Raw genomic sequence first — 13,049 nt, 5'->3', positions numbered from 1 at the left:
AGGCGTCGTAGCTGGTGTGTGATTCCATTGTGTGATGGTCTCTAGTTAATATTTAGCAGTGCAGTTGAAAGACTGTTACAGGGCTGAACATGGTATTGGACAACCCACTATAGTTCCTGATTTGTTGTTTATTATTAATTAACTGGGGTGCTGTAGCCTTCAGATGACTGTTATTTGAACATACAGTACCAGTAAGACAGGTACTTCAACACCGTGAAGAGGCTGTAATTTCATGTTTCATTGATACCACCTGCCTCTTACTGGCCTCTAAGTTCCTTATTTGATTGCGTGATGATGACAGTTACTGAGCTCATCATTCACACAAATGATGTTAGGGTGGCAGAGGGATTTCCAAGGAGCTGCAAGAATTACCAAATAATTGCTCTATATATGGAGGTGAGATGCTGAAGTTAGATATGGAAGAGGCAGGGTAAACTATAAACCATTTTACAAGGGGAGCAGAGCACCAGCAATGACTATAAACATGTTGATGTTACGTAGTTGTCATTACTACTTTATTACATCAGTACTCAGTGCTTGCAGGAAAGCACATGTCCATTTGTAAAGTTTTCATGACTACAATCTTGGTTGTGACCATATCCTGGTGATGATGATGATGTATGTGTCCACAAACATGACTCATGACAAAGCACTCAAAGATGTAGCTGATGAAGTTCTCAGTGTCTCCAGGACCACATTTTGCCATAGTACCACACACACTAACTCCACTTAAGGTAAGAACAATACCAGCCTCGCTTAATAATTGGTGAAGGGGCTGATATGCAACCAAAAATGTAATAAAACATAAAGGTGCATTCAAATTTGTAATAATCAATTCCTGTGAGGGGGTTAATCGAATTAATAGTTGTCCATGACACACAAGGCATGAATAATTCTCTTTATGAAAACAGTTACTTATTCATATTGCCCTAGTAGCCTTTATCTCCTCATTATGCAGGGTGGTCGGACAGGGACCTTGAATAGACTAATGGGATTATGTCACTTTGAATCGGCCTTTGCCAGGGTTGTTCCACACACTTGTTGTAAAACAGCAGCCATGTATTTGTCTTTTCCCTATAGGAGGTGGGAGGTGAAGATGAGACTTCAGCACTCCAGCATAGATAATCCTGTTGTGTATTCCATACCATGGCTTATGTGATCACTGTCTTCAATAATACATGTGTAGTAAGCGGAAAACACAGGGATGCGAAAGGAGCCCAAGCTCAATGAGTAATCCTCATCTAATCCATTTATTTTAAACACATGGGCTGCCAGGGTTAATAACTAATGATGTGTCTGTCTTTTTCATGAGCGCACAGCCTTTCCCTGCCTCTTCTTTCATTTTTAGTGCTTTTAGTCTTAAAGATGTAACTTAGGACAACTTATTATACTTCGTTTTGCTTTTAGTATTTCTCTTAGTGCGTAGTATGATGGAGTAATTCAGTAAGTGTATGTAAAAAGAAAATCTAAATTTCCTAAGGTTTTCACCACACGAGTTAATAAATTAATTCATTTTAAAATTCAAATGCTTAACTCTGTCAAATGAAAAACAACCAGACCAAGACGGAGAAAACGTACACTAATAGGCCAGCATATTTAGTTTCAGTGCTGCCAGGGTTATTAAAGATAACATGACATACTGTAGTGTCAGGGCCTGGCTGAGTGGTTAGTGTAAGTATAGACTCTCTGATTAGTCCTGTCTTCACACCTAATTACCGGTGGGATTTTATGGCAAGCTGTTGTGACAGTGTCTGAGTCGGTTACACTAGCAAGCTGTCCTCGTATCTGCTAAAAGTGGTGTAAAGATAAGATGGTTGTAAAAGTTTCTAAACAGACGGACTAGATAAAGTCACAGTGTGAGTAATTTTGATAAGAAGGTGCTTTGTCATTATTGTTTTTACACAGTTCCCACAGCGGTGTTATGACTTTAAGAGTTAGATGACAAGAAAATGGCGCCTTCATATAACAAATTTTGACAGTCATCTCTCTCCCCTCTCCAGCTCCTTGGTGTTACTAGGAATGCAGTAGTGCCACTTGCAGACTGCAGTGTCCAGGGAGCCCTAAAAAGGGAAGGAGTCTCACTCTGATTCCTGGCAACTCATAGAGCGGTGGAGGCTAAATTAGGCCTGGTTTCATTGACTTCCAATCCTCTGAGTCCCAGCAGCCCTGCAGCCAGAGGAGGGGAGGCCGGCTGGTGCTCAGGGCCCATGATGCTTCCTCAGAGGTTCTCTAGACACCGCCTGGGTAAGTTAAAGTGTCAGATGGAGAGATGATATGTCTAGGATGCTTCAGATGGGAGGTTTCGTCTCTTGATAATTTCCTGTGTAAAAGGAGAAGAAACATGAATAACATTAAAGCTTCTGTGATGCTAAACATTTTAATGTCGAACGTTTATTAAAAAAGACACTTGAGTGACACTGGGAACAAATAACATGCTATGCTATCTTGTTTTCTTTAGAGGAATATTTAGATGCCTGAAGGAGCAAAAGTATTCATTATGTCATTATGTCTTTTTAATCCTCATGTTCCTCCCAGATTTATACTGAGACTCCACACTATTTGCCTCTACTTTTCAAAAATTGACCGTTCATTATATCTATATACTGTATGCCTCTGTGCTTACACATTTAGTTTCTTATTCAGTTACGAAAAGTCATTTAATTAGGTTTCTGAACTCGTCAGGTTAACCTAGTTTGCACTTGTGTCATCTGCTTCAAATATGCATTGCAATGGCAGCATTATGTTGGAACATGTGAAATTGTTGAAACATGTTTTTATTTGTACTAAACAAAAACACAGGCATGAGACAGACATAACATGTCTTACCTTTTTCGTTTATGTTAAATATACCAACATCAACAAATTAATACCATTAACCCCTCATGTGATGTGTTGCACGTACTGTAATGTGCAACCTACTCAGTACGTGCTTTTCTGCTGATAAAATGCTTGTTGTCTGACTCCTACTCTTCTCTGCTCTTTCCCCTTTGCTGTGCTGTCCAGTGTGATTGACTGTGTCTCTTCCTCTGTACTGGCAGTCGGAGACAGGTGCTGAGTGCTGCTGAGTGTTGCTGTGTGTGTGGGCTCCAGGGGCCTGGTTCAACATTCCAGTGATAGTTTGATAGACACAGTCCTTGGGGGAGGAAGAGGAGGAGCGCAAATGCCTATACCAACCTCTATGAAGAAGAACTGAGGGGGTAAGTAAAATACTGTGATGATGTAGCCGCTGCGAAAATTGTGATAACATCCTGCAAGTCGCCTTTCTTTCTTTCTTTCTTTCTTTCTTTCTTTCTTTCTTTCTTTCTTTCTTTCTTTCTTTCTTTTTTTTTCTACATTTCTCAACTGCAGCCTTTACAAAACCCCACTTCCTGATTTACCGAGCTGTTTCACCGCTTATCTCTCAGGCTGCAAACTAGTCTAATGTCACAGGAACTTCCTCTTTTCACACACTCACAGGCTGCAAGCGCGGACACATCTGTATGTGCATTTACATCTTTCACAGACGAGTGTATATAGTATGTGTATACAGTACTGACAGTTTGAAAATGGAGGCAAAGAGGAAGTTATAAAGTGGGATGCAAAGAGAGGTGGGGATAATAACAAGCTGACCATATTTGGCATCAGTAGATAATACAAAAAGAAGATGCTAATGAGATAAGGAGTGGTTGTCATGGCGACTTAGTGTTGCGCAGTGATGGTTCACTCTAAACCTGACCACATTTGCGGTATGGCCGTTGCCAAGCAGAAGGTGCTATTATGAGAGAGCGCGAGAAGTAGAAAAAGAGAGAAATGAAGATGTCAGTTCATCCCACAATGCATTGCGTCAGCGTGACCTGTGTTGAAGTAGCTCCGTCTGTCCCATTGGCACGTCAGCAAGAGACAGACACGCAGGTAAGCAGATGTCTCTTTAAAATATCTATGAATAAGTCACAAAGACTCCACAGTGTAAGGATTTGTCGCATCATTCAGCGTTCCTCTTTGTTTTGTTGTTTTGATGTGTTTCTCACGATTCTGTAGCCGCGTAACTGGTGATGACTTAGTTTCTCATTTACTTTCTTTTACACTTTACGAAGGAGGAAGGTTTCTCTGCTGGAGTAGAGCCGTGTGCAACAATGTCTTATTATCCTCTCTACACTATGAAGGGTCTATGAGACATTAGAGATGTGAGAGGAGTTTAAAATATATTTGCAGCAGCATATCTGCAGGCTACGTTTAGACAGAAAAACTCCTGAAAGCCCAAGTGAAAGACGTCTTTGCAAAGGGTGTTTCCACTGTTTTTTTTCATTTTTATCTTCAAGATAAGCTGCAAGCTTGAATCATGCGCACACACACATGCACAGTGGTGTCATATGGGGACAAGACAGTGTGCTATTTCCTCTCTCTGTATTTCAAACCTGACAACTCGAATTGCACCTGCTTCCCCTCGCTGCGTCAAAGTGGAAAGAAGTTAAGAGAAAACCACAAAGTGTGCTGCAGGGAAACATAACTGCAAATTCACTCTAGAAGAGGGGTATTTGTCAGCAGACACGCATTTACATCTTTTCCCTCTTTCATGCACATTTTAGTAATGTGTAGCATTTTTATAGCGTCTTTGTGTATGCAGTGTATTCCTCACACATTATAAAGTAACACATAGCATAAACAGAAGTTGTTTGCGGGCCTCCAAAATAAACCGTAGGGAAATGGCTGATAGTGAATGCTGCTCCCTGCTGTGGGTCTTTCTGCAGCGCTGTGTACTGTTACAGTTGTTGCTGTGATGGTCTGTAATGGGAGTGTAATATGTATTTGCGGCCTTAGTGATAGATGAGCTGTCAGAGTATGGCACACAAAAGCTCTGGGACATTTCCTCAGTGGAGTGAGAGTTCACATCAGCCAGCCAGTGTCATTTACAGAGAGCTGGGAAATAGCAGAGCGTTGAGATGATAGAGAAGCTTAAGGTGGAAAGTTGCACTCATCAGGCAGGAGCGCAAGAAAAGTGGGGTGGACAAAGGTGAAAGGTTAGGGATTTGATGGTTTGACCGAGGCAAAGGGGTCACTAATGCTAGACCGTGTTGGCTTAAAGTGACTCATGAGGAACTTTCTAGAAGATTCTGAGCTTCCTACTCTTTTACTCTGTTTTTTTTCACTGCCGTACATCTGTTGGAGTTTCAAAAAAAGAAAAAAAAGTATGAACAAAATGATGCAGCTAAGACCATGAGTGATATTTGTCCCACATGTGTATTGAGCTCCAAAATGTGTGGAGCCTACAATCCCCATAATGCAATTTGATGGTGATATCTAGAGGATTCTCACACTTGACAAACCTCCCTCCATAACCATAGAATACACTGTACAGCTTTCACTGAATACTTAGGCACCATAACCATTAACTAGTTCACTGTTCTTGATGTGTAAAGCTGGTGGAATTCCCCTTTACTTACACACACAACCACACATGCGCGCGCACACACACACACACACACAGTTACGCACACACACACACGCACACACACACTCCTTCCTGTTTTCGGTTAGTTAACATCAGTATGTGTGTGAGCAGTTTGCTCAACCCCACCATGTTGATTCCTCTTGCTCTTTGCTCAAAACTTGAACAGCTCTCCTCAGCCTCATTGATCCCTTAGAGAACAAAGGTCACACTGTCCTCTTATCTGTCAGATACAAGACATGTTGAATAGGAAGTTTAAAAAAACATGGCTGATGTCACTTCAAATGAAGAAATAAGAAGTAAAAAAGGAGAAATAGGCTCCTGTGTGCAGTTGATCAGATTATACGCAGAATGAAACCTGAAAATAATACTTGTTGAAGCGAATGAGCAAACCATCTGGCAACTGCAGAGCTTGGCTTGAGACTAATTGGACGAGGGGAATATAGTCCTGTGGGTTGCGACAAATAGAGAAGCGGTTGTGGTTGTTTCAACTGGGAAGTTTAGGGGAATTAAGACATAGTCATCCTCAGTGAGACACAGTTACCAAAAGACAGACTTGGAGATGGCGTATTAGTAAGAATGATAATGAATAGAAAATATGGGGTGGCGTTGCAGTGGAGGAAAAGAAAGACGCAGAGAGGAGCAGAAGCACTGGCGCACTCTCAGCTGCAGTAGAAGAGGGGAAATTCCACGTCAGTGTCAGAGTTTCACAGAGAGCCCAGATCTTTTTGGAAGCGTTGCTAATGTGTCTCCTATTGCGCCACAACAACATCAGTCATCATGTTGCTTCATTATGGGTCAAGGAAAAACTTCAATTGCAGGTTAGAATGACCTGCTGGTCCCATTGATCAGCAGTCAGATGGCTCTGCTAATCCAAAAGGCATATTATATGTGCTCATACAGGGCTGTTCTCGTGGTTGGAAATAGATCTCCTTCCATCACTAATGAATGATGGTTTGAAATAGATCAAGGCATGCACTTTGCTGTTGTGACTAATAATGCCACTGTCCATCAAAATTTGATCAGTTCAAAAATAGCACTATGGCATCCTTCTTTTGTCTGAGGTAGGCTATACAGTGTGTTATTTGTGCTCTGTGAGTGTGCAGGCACATTGCACCAGAATATTGGCTAGGTAAAGGGTTAGCACTGCAGCTGGGGCTCCACCACAGATTGTCACCCGGGGTTTAAGGGCCTGCTGTGTAAATTAGAGATGACTTATCACCAGCTTTGTATTAAACAGAGCTTCGCAGCAGTATAAAACCGGTCCAGAGACAGAGGGAGGAACGGAGTGGAACAGAAAGACAGCCGAGGCGTGACAGTTTTACATAGGAGGGGCACTGGGATATTCTTTCGCAGTGTTACACATGTATATGCAAATAAACCAAAGAGGGAGGGAGTTCTTAACGTCTCCCTATGTGACCGGGCTGATGTGTCAGCACATAGGTGCAGGTGTGATCTCAGACAATGTAGATTCAGCTGCAGTGTGTGGAATCTTCTCATTGATAATACAATACAATACAAAGCAATGTTCACTATTCCACACAGGCAGTATTATGAATGCACTCCCTCATGATCACAATTAAATGAAGGGAGTCACAGACGACATGCAGGATCAGTCAGAAAAAAAACTTGGCGTCAGCACACAGCTTAAAATCTGTAAAGATTCCTGCAGATGCCAAGGCCACTATCTCCATGGCTACCGGATATTGCAGCATCAGGTCCAAATCAAATTCTTGGAGGCTTCTTTAGCCTCTCTGGCTTTCCCCTGGATGCTGGGGTTGTGCAGGCAGAATCCTTGAGTCAACAACAATACAGGGCAGTTGGCAGCAGCAGTTACCTCAGTGATGTCTCGGTTAGCCTTCCTATAATATGTTGCCGACCTGCCACCAAAGTGTACTGGTTGCATATTACGTGAATAGTACATACTTCCTAAGTATTTACACACTTTGTGTTACTCTGAATTAGTAACCACCTACTAGCAGAGTCCAGTTTCAGATTCAGTGCTGTCCGGTGTGTCCTGAGTCTATATAGTGGTCAAGAGCTGTGAGTGTGAAGCTGAGCTGAGGTGTCTGAGGGTTTGCGTGCCACAGCAGAAAAGCGGTATGAAAAAGAGAGAGGTGATCCGGACAGAAGCCGGGCCTAATCTGTCATAAACTCTCTGTAAATCTTTCCATAATTCTTTCCCCCCACACTCCTTATTCTATTCATTCTTTCCAGCTGCTGTTTTTCTTCTTATTCTTCCTCACCTCAAAGTCCATTGTTTCACTTGTTTCTGTATTTCTGTCTGGCTGAATGGTGCCATCACAGCTTTAACTTCCAATGCCCTTCCTCGCTCTGCATGGACTTCCTGTGCTTTTAGATTTATCCTGTTACTAATTCCCCCTCTTCTCTCCCTCTTTATCTTCTTACTGTGCCCCCCCCCCCCCCCCCTGCCTCCGTCACTCTCTCCTTCCTCAGCCTCACTGGAAAGGCAAGGGCAGTTTGGCTGTAAGCGAGCCAGCACTTCCTGGTGTTGTTTTGGGGTGGGGGGCGTGGCTATCCTTCAGTGAGGAAGAGAGGGGAGGGAGAGAGGACTGCAGGATCTGTATGCCCAGTGCAGTCAGGGCTCCCTCCTCCTCCTCCTCTTCTTCCTCCTCCTCCTCCTCCACAGCTGTTGCTACTGCCGCCAGCGAACACCACTTTCGTCGGGCAGCAGCAGACAGACGATCCAGAGGCTGGGGAGTCAGTAGAGACACAGCCCAGCACGTCTCAGCACAGCCCAGCTCAGCCACTTCAAGAGGCAGGGGAGGGGAGACACTAGCGCACAGCCAACGCTGCAACGCGCGCGCACACACACACACACACACACACACACACAGACACACACACACACACACACTCACACAGACAAACACTCCTCCTCTCTCGCTCTCTCTCTCTCCCACTCTCTCTCTCTCTCTCTCTCTCTCTCACTCTGGTGCTCGGCTCCGCACAGCTCCTCCACTCATTCGCTGCTGATTCACTCGCTCACACGCTTGCCTCTCTTCTGCCAGTCCCTCTGCCTTGCTGCGCTCTGCCTGCCTGCCTGAGAATGGTCCAGCCGGTGCCTGGGGGTCTGCTGTCGCGGCCTGTCTGAACACACGCATAAACACACAAGAGTCAATCGACACGCGGAAGCACACACACACAAGCCGGAGAGCAATGTGAGAGGTAAGAGCTCGGTTCACAACCCTCCTCCTTGTCTCATTGGTTTATCTAGATCTTTCCTCCCGTGTGTGCTGCAGTCTTTACTTTCCAAAGTAGCGCCTGTGCAGTGGAGCATAGGTAGAGATATGGGGATTGTTTGCTTTAGTATCTGCTGTGTGTGCGTATGCGTGTGTGTGCATCTAGTATGTGGGCCACAGGGTTAACATCTATTTGTCACGGTTTGTTTTATAGATATAGACACACACATGCACAGACACACATACACACGCAGACACATTCTTGGCTCAAAGCAGCCAGTCACACAATAGCTACTTCCTGAGGGTAGCGCTAGTTAGCAAGAAAATTTGCTGGTGTGTGTGTGTGTGTGTGTGTGTGTGTATGCGTGTGTGTTTGGAGGGCCGTGGTTGTTCCAGGAAGCAGTGGAGAGGATCAATAGATCGCCCACTCAGCTTTCATTCCCTTCGTCTGACTCAACATTAGACATGATGGGAGTTATCCTCCAGGGCTTGGTTTACAAGGAGAATGGTAAAAAAAAAAAAAAAAAAAATTGTGTCTCTTTTACCTCCTTTGCTGCGTCAGCCCAAAGGGGGAAGCATGGCTTGGCATGTGTGTATGTGTGTTTCTCCATGTGTGTATACTGTGTAAGGCAAACTCCCGGCCCACTGCATGTAAATTATGTGTGACATGTGAAGCCGCTGCTACCTTATATGGTGAGCACAGTATTTCAGTACAGTACAATCTTGCCAAGCATTCCGGGTCGCGGGAAGAGAGAGTGTGTGAGAGGGTGACTCTGTCTGTGGGAGTGTGTGCCTTCGTGTGTGTGTGTGTGCCTTCGTGTGTGTGTGTGTGTGTGTGTGTGTGTGTGTGTGTGTGTGTGTGTGTGTGTGTGTGTGTGTGTGTGTGTGTGTGTGTGTGTGCGAGACTGAGTGAGTGTTTGCATGCGTCTGACAGAGGGGGAGTAACTGAGAGAGAGGAAGAAAGTTGAAGGGAGAAGGAAAGAGGTGCAAGAACGAGAGAGACAGGGAGAAGGAGACCCAGCAAATGGAGGGATTTTACTTGTCGATGTGTAAACCGGAGTAGAAGTAAGTAGCTACTTTATTAAGGCTTTAGGAGGTAACGCATGATTGTCCCGTAATGTTTTTTTTTTGTCTTTTTCGAGCGAAGTCAGTCTGTGTCGATCATACAAAGATAAATGGGCCTAAAGTGTTTTCGTTGCGATTGCGTCCGACTCAAATACTAATTTTTTTCAGGGTTTTTTGTAAATACGTGTTCCTCCGGAGAGTCCGAACGCTGCCTGAATAACAGCAGGTCAATACATCTGGTAAAACACAGAGCTAGAGCTAAGAGAACCTCCAGAGCTTTTAACTCTATAGCCTTTACTCCCTCTTCTCCTCTCTTTGTCCCTCTCCTCACCACCTCTGCCCTCCTCCCTCTGGCCTCTCCGGGCTTCCTCCTGATGGTGCGTCTGTGGTTGGGGCAATGATGAGGAATGTTGTTGTTGTGACTTAGAGGGCTTCAGTGTGGCTCAGACAGTAGCTCGCACACACCAAGTATGTGCACACACATGCAAGCATGCGCAACACAGACAGATGTGCTGCAGATTGCATTGTTGGGACTTAAAATCCCATTGGTAGCTGCTGCTGCAGGTCAACTGTCAATTTCAGTCCAGCAGGAAGTTGAGGAACCTGCTGGTGTCAGTCTGTAGCAGGTAATAATGCCAAAGATCAGACGTCTGTCTCTCTGTATGGTTGTCTATGTATGTAAATTCATTTGCTGCGTGAATGTGCGTTGCCTATAATCTAGGATCTGCCCTACAGACAGGATTATGTGCATGACTGAATATGCGCTGACAGGTTAAGCTTTTATTACACGTGGGCTTCACCGTATGTTCCTACTGTGTTATGACCACATTTCAACCCCTCTGAGCAACAGTTTGACACAGGTTTGGCTGAGTAAGGCACCTTCCACTCAAGGAAATTCAAAGTTAAGCTAAAAATGAACTGACTCCAACAACTGTGGAAGACTTGGTTCTTTATTACACCGGTAATTGAATTTAATTGAGTCTTTAACCCGCCATACAACATATCAAGTAACCAGTAGTAATTTTCAAGCGTCTTCTGTATACAGAGTGATAAAAACCACCAGTGTTCACCTGTATCTGAACCACACAACACTCATAATAAGCAGGGCAAGTGGCGTGTGAAGCTGCCGTTTGTGGAGTCAGTAATAAGTGTCTAGTTATTTCTTTGTTATTCTGTCCAGAGGTACACGTGTCAACACAAGCCTTTCCCTTGTTTTTCTTCACCCCAGGTGCAACGGCTCCCGCTCACAGCCACGACATCTCAAAACCCTCCATCTCTAAAAGAGAGACAGGCAGTTGTAACTTTTAATAACACATTCCAGGCCGTATCTTCTTTTTCTCTAACTCTCAGTCTCCTTCCAGCTGCCTCGCTATCTCCTTTGTCTCTATGACCACAACTGTGTCCGTTTGCCTGAGGGTCAGTGAATGTAGGTTTACTACATAGGCATGTTTACCTAAATTAAAATTTTACAGATAACTAGTGCTGAAGATAAAACTGGCGAAAAAGAGGCTGAATATAAGTACTAAGGAAAAAGACCCTCTTCAATACAAATGTCAATAAATAATATGATATTAATTACACAAAATAATTATTTAGTTTTTTCATTGTCTTATGATATATATTTCTGCCTGTATATTTTTATTTTTGTCTTAGGGATAACAACTACAACATGTATGTACACAGATGGATGAAATTAGATTGGGTAAAAAAGCAACATGAGCAATATCTTAGCAAGGATTTAAACGTATCAATTTCAGTAAAGCATAGATTGGGCTGAACTTTAATTCAGCAAAATCCCTCCTCCAAAGTATATTGCTTCATCTAATATCCTCACCCAGAATCCCACAGGTGCTCTATTAGGTTGAGACCCAATGACTGCTAGGTTTATACATTCATGTTGACTTTATGCTCTCCAGTTGTTTATGCGGCTGCTATGCTTCCCTGCTCTTTAATGCAGATTTTTTTGAAAATTTGTCACCTGTCTGTATACGTGGAAATCACATCTGGGCACGTCGACGCTGAAAATAAATTTGAGCCAATGAGCCACTCATTAAACCGTAAGGCCGGCCATTATCCTCGCTGTCCGCTGACTTCACCACATCTTTACACACACACATATGCGCACAAAGATGCAGTGTTGCACACAGTCAGATATTCACCACAGCTTAAGAATACTCAGTGTCAAGACACATAGTGGTTTGTGTGTTTGTATAGGTTTGCATTTGTGCGTCTTCTCAGTTTGTGTGTGTGTGTGTGTGTGTGTATGTGAGCTCTGTCCATGTATGCTAAACAAGAGATCTCATTGTCTCCAGAGGTTTGCTCTCAGGGGGATCAATAGGCTTTGTTTCTGCTGTGTTCCTCTTTCAGAACCACGTTACTTAATCCGATGACAAATAAGTCAGTAAAACTAATAGTTGAGATGAGATGATGACTTGACGTTGACGTGAGAGAGAATAGTAACAATACCAACTATGGCGAGGACTACTAAGTAACTACGTTGTGGAGCATTTAGTGTTTGAAAGGGCTTAATTCACAATGAACAAAACTGTGGATTCATTTTATGCAGACCCTAATCGATGCTATCTCTCAACAATATGATTGGTAGAAGACAGAAGAGCTACGACTTTAAAGAGAAGAAGCCATGAGTCTCTGCATGAGGGTTGTCTGTTCAACAAAGATCCAGAGATCCAGTGAGGAGCACATGTATGCTCACATGTTTCTGTTTGCACTGGTGTCGTGTGTGTATGTAGACGTAAAGGTCAGTGAGGGCAACATTGACATGCTATAATTTGAGCACATGGAGCAGCAGAAGCGAGGCCCCGGGGTGTTGCGTTTCCTCCAGCGTCCTCCACTGTGATGACCTGTCTCAGCATGCTGTCACCCTGACTACACCTCTGTCAATATGCTGAAACCACTCCTTTTACTGACCGGCAGCAAACCATAGAAGATGGATGCCCCTCTCTCCGTAGTCAAAGCTGAAAAAACGCTCAAGGTAGAAGCTGCGGTGCATTGGATTGGTCGCCATATTACGAAACAAAAGAAGTGGTATATCTTTATTGTCCTTTATTGTCCTTCAGTTGTATTGCCACTTATACTGCATCAGTTTTCCCCCTCTCATTATATACGTATATACAGTATATTATGAGGGCATGTAGAATAGTGCCTCTCTAGTAACTCATGACCTATGGTATCATGCCATGCTGAACTTAACAATTAATCTAGCATTTAGTCATTTTTCAGGAAGTCTTATCATAACTGTGAACCACACCCTCTTCCTTGTTGTCTCTAGCAGTCGGTCTCAATGACAACTTAAAGCCCTGCCCAGATTAGTAGGCTGCCTTGATTGCACTAACTTC

General features: G+C 43.6%; 1 protein-coding gene across 24 annotated transcripts in view; it reads left to right on the top strand.

Moving 5' to 3' along the window:
- The first annotated feature begins 2,036 nt into the window (after positions 1-2,036).
- Positions 2,037-13,049, top strand: part of mbnl1 (muscleblind-like splicing regulator 1) — a 42,312-nt gene continuing 31,299 nt past the window's right edge. For 3 of the 24 annotated variants that reach the window (XM_083991478.1, XM_083991474.1, XM_083991496.1), the window contains exon 1: positions 8,153-8,614. The gene's annotated coding sequence lies outside the window, so the exon portion shown is untranslated. Of the gene's footprint in view, positions 2,245-3,003; positions 3,198-8,152; positions 8,615-9,445; positions 9,694-13,049 lie in introns of those variants that run through there. The other 21 variants (XM_083991485.1, XM_083991493.1, XM_083991476.1 and 18 more) reach the window with 15 other exon arrangements.

The sequence above is a fragment of the Trachurus trachurus genome, assembly GCF_905171665.1.
Source record: "Trachurus trachurus genome assembly, chromosome: 17".
Lineage (NCBI taxonomy): Eukaryota > Metazoa > Chordata > Actinopteri > Carangiformes > Carangidae > Trachurus > Trachurus trachurus.
The sequence above is the reverse complement of the archived record's forward strand: the minus strand, read 5'-3'. Positions and strand labels throughout refer to the sequence as shown.